Source organism: Apium graveolens, chromosome 7, assembly GCF_009905375.1.
Source record: "Apium graveolens cultivar Ventura chromosome 7, ASM990537v1, whole genome shotgun sequence".
Lineage (NCBI taxonomy): Eukaryota > Viridiplantae > Streptophyta > Magnoliopsida > Apiales > Apiaceae > Apium > Apium graveolens.
Window position 1 is genome coordinate 168084790 of NC_133653.1, and position 14218 is coordinate 168099007.

Here is a 14218-nt window from a genome sequence, read left to right on the forward strand (position 1 = left end):
TGAATCATGGCCCTGAGATTTAGTACCATATTTCCCATGTTTCGAGTTAATCTATAATCCCTTAATAAAAATATTTACTGTTAAAAGAGATTTTGTTACAATTCGGCATCAACTTTTGAAATAAATAAAATGTGGGTTTTCAGTCCCAAAGGGAGATAAATGTGTTCCTTGAATAGTGGATCTGGACTGAGACGCGAGTCCTTTCCACACTTATATTAGGCTTAAAAGTTGCCTAGGGATTCCTGTTAATGTTTTAGAACCCAGCGAGGTTCGGGATTACTTCGCGGCTGATCACCGGCTGTAATCCGTAGCATCATAAAATGATTTTAATTAAGACATGATTTTAAAATTGTTTTGATACAAGCAAAATGATGCCATCTCACATAGTTTTATCTCCCGTTACCTTTGGTTATGTCTTTCCATTGTCATTCTTCAATGTATATCTCGATTTATATTTTGTATCGTACTGTTAGCACTTGTTGAGCATTTGGCTCACTCCTTGCTTTACCCTGATATTACAGCTAGCAGCTATGGTTAGATTCAAGAAGACTGCCCGTAAGACCTGTGATGCTGATGCTTATGTTCAAGCTCAGGTAGAATAAGTAATAATAGATTGTGTGAGGACTCGGTACTTTTAATTAGATGTAATAGTTGGTAGTGTTGGGCTGTTCCAAACCCTAAACTGTAAGATCTTGGAGTTGGTTGTGTATTCTTCTTTTAAAATGTTGTAATAGTTATATTTAATTTGCTGTTTAAGTTGGGGGCGTGACAGGTTTTGGTATCAGAGCTACGGTTTAGAGTCCCTGGACAGCCCAAATAGGTTATAGGATATGTGTGTAGGTTATAGATAATATGCGAGAGAGTAGGTTAAGTAAATTATTATTAATACTCCTCTTAATAGTTGTCAGCAAAGGGTGCATTCCTCGTCATCCTCTGGGTCGGACGACACTATTGCTTTCTCCGTGTATGCTGAGTTGAGGCGCGAGTTCGACATGCTTCAGGAAAGTACGACCGACTGATAGACCGACTGAAGAACGTGTATCCGGACAGCCGAAACTACGAAGGGAAGCCCAAGGAGCAGATGACTGCGAGACTTGAGACCTTGGTTCAGTACGTCAACACTAAGCTTGAGGAGATGCCAGCGCACCGGGACTGTACCAGCCAGTATGTCATTCAGATGGTGGCGGATGAGCTCCAGAGCATTGTGAAGACGCTTCGAGAGGAAAAGACTACCAAGCCCCGTTCAGATGGAGTGGAACCTTAGTTCTTTCCATTTACCTTTCATATTGTTGTACTATCAGACTCTATGGAATCCCCAGTTGTTTCCCTTGTTTCCTTTAAATAAGCCTGTTATTCCTAGAATCAGACTTTGTCCCAATCCTATGTACTGTGACCTTTAAAATTTCAATAATTATGTGCTATTGTTCCATTTGCTCTCAACTGTTATTTTATGTTTTTATCATCATATCTGCTTAATTTGGAAACTTGACCCCATATATAAATGAGAATGCCATGCGATACCCTTGAATCATTTTATCATTCATATCTATTTTGACACGACTCTTATTTCAGGATCATGCCTCCCAAAAAGAAGAACCCAACAACCACCTCCACCACAGACCCAAATATTCTTCGATTACTGGAAACTTTGCAACAGCAAACCAATGCTATAGCTCAACAACAACTAACTCTTCAACAACGAATTGAAAACCAAGATAACTGTGAGCCACACCAACCACCTGAACCACCAGTACCACCTAGACAAATTGTCACTTTCAAGGCCTTTCAGAATGTGAATACACCTGTATTTCATGATACCACTGATCCAGTGATAGCTAACACATGGATCAAGGAGATGGAAAGGGCTTTTGAGTTGGTACAGTTAGGAGACGATCAGAAGACGCCGTATGCTACTTACTTCTTGAAGGGAGAAGTCATCTATTGGTGGGAATCAGTAAAGGCTATGGAAGTCACTCAGCAGGTTTCTTGGGAGAGATTTAAGAAGTTATTTCTGGACAAGTATTACCCTAAGTACATGCAGAATCAGATGGAGCTAAAATTTCTTGAGTTGAAGTAAGGGAACATGACCGTATTGGAGTATGAGAAGAAGTTCACTGAGTTGTCAAGGTTTGTGACAAAGTATACCAGCGCTGAGGAGGAAAAAGCAAAGAAATTTCAGCAAGGATTGGAGCCTTGGATCAGAGATAGGGTGGCTATGTTTGAGCTTGAAACTTATGCGGGAGTAGTACAGAAAGCTGCTCTGATTGAGAATAATGGGATGCAGTCAAGGAAAGAGAGGGATAACAAGAAGAGGAAGGTTCCATTTTATGGAGAAAAGTCTGAAGCCGGAAGTTCGCAAGATCGGAATATAAAGAGGATTGGTTTCCAGAAGGGCGGAAATTTTCAAAAGAAGGGAAATTTGGGCAAAAGGCAAGAATCAAAATGGAACAACCAGGCAAGCCAAGGGCAAGTTGGAGAAAACAGGTTCCAGAGACCTGAATGCAAGAACTGTGGAAGAAGGCACCCCGGAGTATGCAATAAGCTGAGCATGACCTGTTATAGATGCAATCAGAAGGGACATTTGGCAAATGAGTGCAAGATGCTGAAGCCAGGAGTTACGTGCTACAAGTGTGGGAAGACTGGACACATGGCTAGGGAGTGTAAGGCAACCGGACCAGTCAAAGCTCTGATGAACGTGGCAAGTACCAGTGCAAGCGTTCCAACTGAGGTATTGGCATTACCTCCACCACCTACACCAACCCCACAAGCAGACTGCCCATAAGACCTGTGATGCTGATGCTTATGTTCGAGCTCAGGTAGAATAAGTAATAATAGATTGTGTGAGGACTCGGTACTTTTAATCAGATGTAATAGTTGGTAGTGTTGGGCTGTTCCAAACCCTAAACTGTAAGATCTTGGAGTTGGTTGTGTATTCTTCTTTTAAAATGTTGTAATGGTTATATTTAATTTGCTGTTTAAGTTGGGGGCATGACAACATTTAAGATTTCTTGAGACATCAGAGATCTTTCAGCATCTGCTTGACTTACCTCCCTTATAACTACCCCTTTGGTTGGCCTTTTAAGAATCTTGAGAGGTAACATCATCGGTATTTACTGTCTTCATAGAATTTTTGAATTCTTCCTCCATCTGCCTTAGTTGTTCTAACTCCAGGATTTTCTTTCTCAATATTTTTCTACTCACCTCAGAGTCAAATGCTTGAATTTTTGGGTCCTTGTAGAGCAGAGTTATCTTTCTACCTTTTACTTTCAAAGTTTGAAGATACTGATTTGCTCCTACACCAACTTTATCTCTAGAATGCCTTGGTCATCATAAGCAGTTGTGACTTTCAGAGTTTGTTGAGTTGTTGTAGTAACAGTTAGTTCCTTTGATTGAACTCTTCTTTCACTTCTCCTACTTTCTCCACTTTTTCTAGATTGAGACCTAGTGACAGCTGTTAGTGAGACTGCGTAGCTGTATGAACAGTTATGTGATAACTCAACACAATAACAACACTAGAACAGGACAGGTTAATAATACTACGTCTACACAAGAAATCAGGAAGAATGAAGACAATGCAAATACAAAGGATCAGAAGATTAGAAGAAAGCCTGAAGTCTGTCTACAGGTCACTGAAAGAAGTTCATTAATATGATCATGTCTCAGTGAAGAACAAAGGTTAAAGACTTTCAGGGTTTCAGAAATGTTGAAGATTCAGTATACAAGTGCTACCGAAAGATTTCAGTGTATTGGCATTGATTGAAGATAGACAGTGTTCGAATCATAGGAATCCAAAGAATTGAATACAGGGTATAGACAGAGGTTAATGAAGACAATGTCTAAAGTACCAGAAAGGATTCCAGTGAGAGTATAGTTGTTTATTGACAGTCAGTGTCTGAAGCAATAAAGTTGAGGCAAGCTTAACAAGTTAATCAAGGCTATAATACGAAGACCTGAATCGGGGTTAGTCGTCTGTGAACCAGACCAGTTGCACTAGGCGTCAACAGCTCGTGAAAGGAATCTGAGTATTATTTATAGAAGAATTGTTAAGTTGAGGAATGTACTTGGATTGAACATTTATATGTTAAAGTACGAGAAGAGGTGCGCAGGGTATACAGCTCAACAACTCAGGGGACTGGCAAAGCTCAAAGTTTAATTGTTAAATTAAATAAATTATTTAATGGACTTTAATATAATTTATTTAATAAACTTAAAATGATTTATCTTATAAACTTTAAATAAGTTTATTTTATAAATCTAAATTAGTTTATTTATATAAGTTATATTTAAGTTTATTTTATAAATTAATTTAATTATAATTTAAACTTAAAAAGAAAAGAAACAAAAAATAAAGAAAAGAAAAACAAAAAGAAAAAGAAAAAGAAAATAAAACAAAAAAGAAAAAAAAGAAAAAAGAAAAAAAGAAAATCAAAATAAAAGAAAAAGGTCACAAACGTGTACATGTGCTTTGGTTTTTAAATCTCAAGTACATGTACATGTACTTTACATAAAGCACATGTCGCCACAGAGACCTACCCCCTGTCGCCCCACATTCCTTGTCGCCACAGAACAAGACTTGCATCTACCTGTCGCCACAGAGCTCCTCAATTCTCAGCCACAAAATTATTGGATAAAGTCTACACTTTGCAGCAGAAGAGTAGAAGCCATTCATTCTGAATTATTTTATGTTCATCTTCTCTCCCAAAAAGAGAAGTGAAATGGCAGCATTGATTTACAGAGAAGCTCAAGCTATTTGTTTATCCATTTAACTTCTCACCGGAGTAACGTTATAATGCCCGATTTAACTCTTGTATATTCTTAGGGGCATTATAATCGTTACCCGGTAATTAAATCCTAGTACAAACTAAAGCTAGATTATTGTATAGGATTTGATTTGTAAATCTTTGTAGTAGCTAGGAACTTTGTTGTTCTTAGATTGTAGCCGGTTAATTTATTTACCGGAGTGTAGCAACACCCTCGAGGATTTTTATACGAATATATATTTCCCCGAATATCCTGTGTTCCTTGTTTTTATCGTTCCAAACATTATTCTTCTCAAGAACACAAAACCACTAACTGAGTACTAAATATTTTATCCACTAAAGATTCGAAAGAATTTTTAATTTAGTGATTATCGTATTCAACCCCCCCTGCTACGATAATTCGGGACCTAACAGTTGATATCAGAGCTGACTGATTGATACACAAATCAGGATCCTTAAATAAATTTATTTTATTAATTTTTTATTTACATAAATTTATTTAGTAAAATTGATTTAGAAAATTTATTTTATAAATTTAATTTAAATAAGTTTATTTATGAACTTGATTTAAATAAATTTATTTTATAAATTTAATTAAATTAATTTACTATTTAAATTTTAGTAAATTAAAGTTTTTAACTTAAATTAATTTTCGAATTAAGGCTGCCAGATTTTGGTAAACTCAAGAGACCCTGCCAATTTGGTAACCAGTTGCTAAAGGAACAAAACAAATAAATTTGTTTTGTGGCTGCCAATTTCATTAGTTATAAGAAAAACAAGGCAATAAAATAACACTCACACGGCAAATGGTGGAGCACGCACGGGCCAGCTGTATCACACGCGCTGGATTTGTAGTCGGAGGATGAAGCGTGGAACAGACGCGCCTGGCAAGACGAAGCCATACACGGATTGTTTAATGCAAGACAATTTTGTTTAAGTACTACTACAGCACTATCTGGTCGCAAGAAAAACGATCGCCACAGCCGAGTTGGTTTTGTTTCATTGCACTCTACTACACACCTGTGTTATTTGTGAAAGGAATATGTCCTAAGTCCAATCATGTATTAGGATTTAGGAATAACTTTTATGTAATCTGTTTTAATTTTATTGATATTAATAAAGACTTGTTTTGTTTTTATTACGGGCTTTATCTATTTAAGTGTTTAAATAAGATATACCATAGTTTAGAGTAAAGCTTTTTATGGATTATGATGAGATCATAATAGTGAGACCTAAAAAGATGATAACTCTAAACTTAAATTATTCCTGGTCATAGGATTACTAACTGGTAATTAATAATCCGCAAAGATCGGTACATACTATGCTTGCTTCATTTTGAAGGATGTCTGTTCTCATAGACATTTGTGTGGTGACACTATAGCTAGTATGTAGGTGCTTATTATAGAATAAGTTCACTGAACATGACTCGCCTAGCTGAACAACTGATGGAGTTCACTCACGTGTCAGCAGTTGTTCGCTAAGTGATAGTTGTACAAGTATCCTTAGACTTGAGGTCATCATAGTCATCTTGTGTACACTGAACTATGCTTTGGTTTAGTTCTTAGTCTCCAGGGACAATTATTAGGGCTCTTCTGGGTATAGGAATTTGTACACGAAGATAGTGTATGATCAATAAAGGATCTACCCCTTCCAGTGAAGGAAGCGAATGTTCAAGGCTGATCCACTTATGCTAGTTCAGGAATCTCTGGCCAGAGTAAATGAAATTAGAAAGGAGTTTCTAATTTGCATAGAACTACGCATAGTAAATGGTAAGCAAAGTGATTGAATTAGATAGGCTTGACACGAGATCCATGCCTTGTATTTAATCGGGACATTGTAGGGTAGAAGGAGTTTATTGTACGGTAACTATTCACTGACAGGTTCTTGGTATTCTAAGAAGTGAATTCATATTATCCGGATAGTCGCGATATGTTGAGAAGCATCACTCACGATGTAGAATAAATGTGATTAATTAATTAATCATATTTAATAAATTAGAGAATTTATATAAATAATGATAAAATAATTTTATTATTATTTATTTCTACTACCGGCTTAATATTGAACCTACAGGGTCACACCATAAAAAGAGAATGATTTTATGGTGGAGGAATTAATTAATAATGGCTAATAATTATTTATTTATGAAATAAATAATTAATTGGCAAATTTAATAATTGATTAAATAAGATTTAATTGATTATAAATTAATTAAGAAAAGTTCTTAATATTATTAATTAAGGATTTAATTTTTGGAAATTAAATCAAGAGAGAGAATTATTTCTAAAGTGTTTAGAAAAAGGATTAATAATTAAAAGATGTTTTAATTATTAATGAGAATAATAAATGGGTTAATAATAATAATATTTATGGGAAAATTTCAGCTGAAAATTTTGCCTATAAATACACTATTATAGACCCTATTTTATTCTAACCCCAGAAACCCAAAAGTTTCAGAAAACCAAATTCTCTCCACCTCCTCCTCCTCCTAAAAGTTGTTTTCTTGGTGGATACCGGTGGAGTGCTTCACACTTGAGGAGCAACTGCTAAGGATCTCTGATCGTTGTCTCCGAATTATTTTAAAAGGTTAGATTCGATCCCTCGAATTTTTATTCACGATTTATATGCTTTTATTTGGATTTTGTGTGTGTAAAAGTGTTTTTCCACGCCCCGCTGCGTTTAAAAATCCAACAATTTGATCGCCATATAATTAAAAAAAAACGGCGCAACAGCCTCTCTATGGCGATATACAAATAATAATTTGCTCCTATTATTACAAGTAGTCACCTGTAGTCGTCACACACGGACTTAGAAAATTTTCTATAACACCAAATAATTATTTCTGATTTATTTATTTTTCCATAAAACTTAAAATTCTTAAATTTAAAATTTTCTTAAATAGTAATTTACGTTTTATTTAATTTTTAAGAAAATTCAAAATTCTTGAAAATTAGATTTTACATAAATATTTATTTTTGATTAATTTTATTTTCTAAGAAATTTAAAAATTTTGGAAATTTATTTTTCTTAAATATTAAATTAAGGGTACTCAAGGATTGGGAGACTCGGGATTCCTCCGGGCTTTTAAAGTGGATTTTAATCTTTTGAAGAAAACGAAGACCATGTGCTATTCAGACGGAAATTATAGATAATGGTTTTCTTAATCCAATGGAATTGATTTCAAGACCTACAGACGAAAATTGTGGATCTTCCTCAAAGGCTTACTCCATAGGATACCGCTGGGTTTTCAGACGCAGGGAATGAATGAAATTTCTACGGGTACAATTTTTCTCGGAGATTTTAAGACAACTCTATGATTCCAGATTATACAGTCACACAGTGGTTTTTACCAATGCTATATTTATCCGGGAATCAATGAGATCATACAGGCAGGAGTTGTGGAGGTCAAAGAGAACATGAGTTGTGGAGGTTAGAAAGAATAGTGGTTGTGGAGGTCAGAGAGAATTGTGGGGACAGACAAATATCTCAGTTACATGCATTAAGGTTGAAACTTCGAGATAGAATGTAAGAGTTACTGATAGCTGAATCAGAAGAAGCTCAGGTAAAAGTACTTGAGGGACTGGACGTCAGGGCAGTGTTTCCCTTGTCAGGGAAGTTTAGTCACATCAGATTAACTAGGAGTACATAAGCTATATCCAAGGATCAAGCCTATCTATTCTGAAGCAGAGACTCTTACACATTCAGTTCAAGAGGTGATTACAAGACTGAGGTTGGGACATAAACAAGATTTGATAGCTATAGGTTTGACAAGAAATATGTATCAAGTAACTATCAGGGGTTTTGCTATAACAGAATAAGAAGCTTGACAAACAAGGATGAGTAGGGATTCGGTTGAAGAGTTGAGACAAAGGTGGAATGTTTTCTTAGGGAAGCAGCCAGTCAAAGCTTATAGTGCACGGGAAAGAGTTGGGATGGATCAGATGACGAGAATCATGAATATCTTTCTTTCATAGCAATCTCTGAAGATGGTCCAACTCACATATCTCAGGTTTCAATTTCTTGAACCACTGGAATATTTTGTTTTCAATATTCAATGCATGATAAGATCTTAGTGTTTAAATGTTTAACACTCGCACAAGCATGATAGCATCACACATAGATAATGCTGAACTAGTTCACTAGATTATTTTCTGGTAACCAGGATTGATGTTTAACTTGTGCATGTTACATTAGATGATCTTAAATAATTGTTTGAATATTTGTTGAACATGATTAATTGCTTTAGTGAGGTATATGCTTTTCCAGAATATAAGACCTTTGTTAATGCTTACTCTCTGTATCTTATTACAATGTGATTTATTCATTTGATCTGAATTGTTTGTTAAGGTGTATTAGTTTATATATGAATTGAGATAGCTAGATGAGATTCATCAACAGGATTGGACTAGAAAGAATTAGTGATTTAATTGTTAATTCTGTTTGTTCCATTTCATGCCTATATTGCTTAATTCTTATGCGTAATATTTCTGAATGAATGCCATATACTCCTATTTTAATGCTGGCTTATTTTTATGCCATGAATGCATCTCTTAGTACTTGCATTAATTATAGAAAAAGCATGTTTAGGATTACTATAGGGCAAAGACTGCTAGTCCTCCTTATGTAAGGTTGGAACCAATTTTTCCCTTGCCCAAAGACAATATGTCAAGGGTATTAAAATGGAGAAAATGGTTAGTCAAGGATAAGAATCAGCATGATAAGGTAGCAGCTGTTGTTATATCTGTTTATAATAAAATATCTAATCCAACTGGACCCAAACTGATAAGTTGGGTACCAAGAACTGTTAATCCATTCGTGAGTGCAGGACATAACATGTTAATTGATTCATATGTATTCTTGGTAATTCAGACTCAAGGTATGTGATCAGACAAAGAGCCTCACAATCAAATGTGATTGACAAAAGCTATTCCGTCAATAATTTTTGGAGATGACAGCAAAGGTTTTCAGTACAGGACAAGCTATACAAATAAAGGGATGTCATCATGAATTGAACAATTGCTATCACTGATAACAACTAATTATTGGAGTAATTGATAACAGTTGAAGCAACTTCCTTGCTGGAGAATCAAGGCACAAATTCTCTTATCATACAGTTCTGCATTAAAGGAAAAAAATGTCAATTCAATGAAGGATTAGTGTCTCATCTGAAGCAGGAAGATTGAGAAGCTTGCTCTTCTTAGAGTAAGGAAATGATATGCTCGTGGCTAGACTGGAAACTCTAAAAATGTGAAGTCAATGGTTTCTACTGTAAAGCTTTATCTGACAAAAGTTTAGCTATGACATTAGAAGCTCTCACCCTTGAACATCAACACAAGGAACTCTTTTGTAAAAAGGGTTTAGTGAGAGGACTGTCTCATCTGGAATTCAGAAGAATGATAAATGTGAGGCATGTCAGAAAGAGGAGTCAAGGACAACATCACATCAAAAAAAGACATATCTTAGTGATGGCGGTTGACTACTCTTAACAAAAAGTTGTTGTTCATGCGTTCTCAAGACAAGACATCACAGATGGTGATTGATCATATCAGGAGATCAAACTGGAAGCAACTATAGAGACATATTCAGCACTGGGAGCTCCGTGTCAGAATGGAGTGGTACAAAGGAAGAACTAGAACTTGATTAAAGCTACAAGGGAAATATCAAGCTAATCATGACTTTCTAAATACCAAAGAGCTGGAGCAATCAAAACAGTTTGCAACAAGTAAGATCAAGCCTTGTTCTGGATGTATACATGAAGACCACTAATGAGTTAATGGCCAACAGAAGCAAACACTGGATAACCTGAAAGTGTTTGAAGAGAGTGTTCTACAGAAACAAACAATGAAATGTTTTCAGTTGTTTGAAGATCTTGGCATTTGCAGCTAAGACTAGTTAGGATACTTTCCATGGCTACTCAGTGGAGTCTACAACCTACAGGGCATTTGTGGTTGATCAACAGAAGATGATTGAAAGTCTAAGTGCACAGTTCAACAACTCAATGCTCCAAGCTGTTAAAGGAGAAATTAATGGTATTGATGATTCATATCCATGCAGTGGAATGGCAGTGTATAATACAACTCATTATTTCAATGAAGCCAGTCAGCAAGGGTAAGGATTTTCAGGAAATCCCAGCAACAGCTTAGGGGGAGCAAAAGAAGGATCAACTAGTCAGACACAACACCACATTGAATATTAGAGGACACTAAAGAACATATCTGCCGAGACAAGGGCTTGATGTCAATATTATTCCCAGAGTCTAGTTCTTAAGTGATCCAGATGGTGGAGTAATGATTAGCAGGGCTACTGAGTGTGAATAATTATTTCTCTAGTTTTCTATCTGAAGAAGAAACTAAGAAAGTTACAGAAGCTCTGATAGATCCGGATTGATTGGGTGGTTGCGAAGAAAGATGAGCTCAATCAGTCAGTAAGCAGATTGTAGGGAAGCTGGTATCTAAACCAAATGACAATATTGTAATTGGTACAAGGATAACCAGAAGTCAAATTGGATGACAATGACATTGTTACGAGAGACAAGGCCAAACTGGATGCTAGGTTATTATCAGGAAGCAGTACCTAACAGATATCACCAGTGACGAGACTTGAGGATATTACGACATATCAGGCACCTAATGCAAATTACACTTGGAATTGGACTCTAGTAGATGTGTACAAGTGCACTCTCGGTTGGTGAGTGAAAAGAGGAAGTCAATGCAAAACAGTTCATGGACTTTGCAGTAGCAGATCTATTGGACTCTGTATATCTCTTCTTCACAAGCTCACTTCAGGTTGGTATGAACTAGTATACTAATCAAGCAATCGTCAAGGACATGGTATGGCACTCTAACTGAAGTTACAGTTTAATATGAACTAGTAGAGTCGTCATATTAATAACTCTCTTATCACTAGGCACAAACATAATGTTATATATGTGCTCTGATATAATGATAATGTTATATGTTGGTCTACTAACAAAAACTTGTGCAAGATTATTTGCTAAGTAATTGCAGAGTAGGTATGGAGGAGCATGTTGGAAAGGTTACAATTCTTTTTGGAATTACTTTAAGCAGGCCATTAGAATAATTCTTTTAGGAGCTCAAGCAAGCCAAAAGAACAATTCTTTTAGGAGCACAAGTAAACCAAAAGAATGATGGCAATACAAGTAAGTTAAGGATCTTTTGAAGATGCAAAATTTGGAAGATTCTGAACATGCCAAGACTACTTACCAACGGAAACCACTAAAGCTTGATCAGTGCAACTCAGGTATCATGACAAGATATAGAGGTATGGCGAGCTCACTCTTTTACTCAAATGATAATAGACAACATATAATGTTCTCAAGATGCCAAAGTGCAAGGTTCCAAGTGGATCCTAGAGAATCCAATCGTATAGCTATTAACAAGATTATTAGATATCTTAAGGGACTATCAACTCTTGGAGTAAAGTACCCTAAAGATATTATGCTTAACATGTTTGGCTATATAGATACAGATTACACAGGTTGTAAGAAAGACAGGAGAAGCATCTCTGAAGCTGTCAACCTAAGAGTGACAGGAGAAGCATCTCAGGAAGCTTTCAACTTCATGGTAGAAGATTGATTTCTTGTTATGATAAGAAACAACCTCAAATCCAACAACTCTGTGAACACTCTATGACAAGGCACCTTCATACCAGGTATCATTACTTTAGAGAGCATGTCTTTAGTCAAAGAATTACTGATGAAAACATTTATTAAATCACTTGTTAAAGTTAATTTTCAAGACTGGTTTGTAAGTGTGGGATATCATTTATTGCATATTAGTTGGAAATCCCATCTGTAAGGAATTCTTAATAAAAGTTCACAAGTATTAAATCTTCAATATTTAAAGGACTTGTGAATTTATCAGTAATCCAGTACCTCGTACTTAGTGCTACTATCTTGATTATCATGATTACAATGTCATATACATTTGTGGTAGTTAAGTATTATAACATTAAGTTTGAATATTATTTTAATTGATTTAAATATGACTGTAGACAATTCCATTCTATATCAGTCTCATAACTTAAATTATATTAAAATAGTATGCAGCACAGTTATTTGTATCATGTACAAATAATTGTGATACTTTTAGTATTAATGATATTATTTAGAATTTTTGTTCTAAATAATCAATGCTTATTTCTAAAATCACTAATATTAAAAGTTGAAGTATTTTCTAAGTTATGTGTATAAAACTCTTAATATTTTATATGCCTAGAAAGTATTCTAAAATTACTAATTACCCAGAGAGTGATTGCCATGTATATGTCATATATCCTATTGGTGATTATTCAAGGATAATTATGAAAATATTTAAGTGCTAGTATCTAACTCATAGATATTTAGTATTTATTTATTTAATATTTATTTTGGGTAGTTTGGATTATGGAGATTAAAGCAATTCAATGATTTTATTTGCTCCATAATTCAAACTAACTTAAAATAAATAAGCAGCATGATTGATTATAACTAAAACTATCAACGATTGATATCTAGTATATTGATTGTAACTTAAGTATTATAAGTTAATTATGAGATTTTGGTTTTAGTTAATTTAGCAATGCTTATATCTCAAGAATTTACTGAAATCAGAATATGATTGTAACATGATTAGTTGTGTGATTTCTTGACTTATATCACTTAATGATATTTAGTTAAGAGTTTAACTATGAACTAATTGTGGAGTATTAGTATTTGTGACATTACTTAGAACTCCTCTAAGTAATCAATATTTATCCTCAGTCACTTATACTAATATAAAAAGTATAAAAATATCTCTTGAAGTACAACTATGGTCAATGAAGATTTTTCTTTATTAGAAGTAACCATATGTTGTTCACCTAGAATAATTTTTATATTTATTTGCAAATTCCTAAACACTTTGATAATAGATGCAATACTCAATGGATCAAAGTATATGGAACATAGAATATTTTTCTAAGATTGCAAACAAGTCAATGTTGGTTAATGTTGCTTTATTTATCGAATCAATATTGTTTGAGATATTACAGTTGTTAGGATTAACAATTGTATGATATATGAAATTGAATGTTGATGTCTTTTTGATAGATAATTGGTATTTAATTCATTGATATCTTATTTTAATATTTAAAATAGGATGAAACATAATTATTAGTATCTAAGTAATTGACAAGTATCATACAATGATATATTGTTAATATTTTGTTGCAGATAATTGTGAGATTTTAAGTTCTAGTGGATTTATATGAGTTGTTATATCTGAAAGATTCACTACAATTTGAAATTAGCAGCATAGTCAGTCTTATTAAGGATATTTATCAATACACAATTTTGTTGATTATAATCTTATGAAGATAGATTATGGAGCTTTTAACATGAATGAGAATTACTTAGACTTTACCCTAAGTGATCAATGCTTTTACAAAAACTCATTCATATTGAAAGATAAAATCTTTCT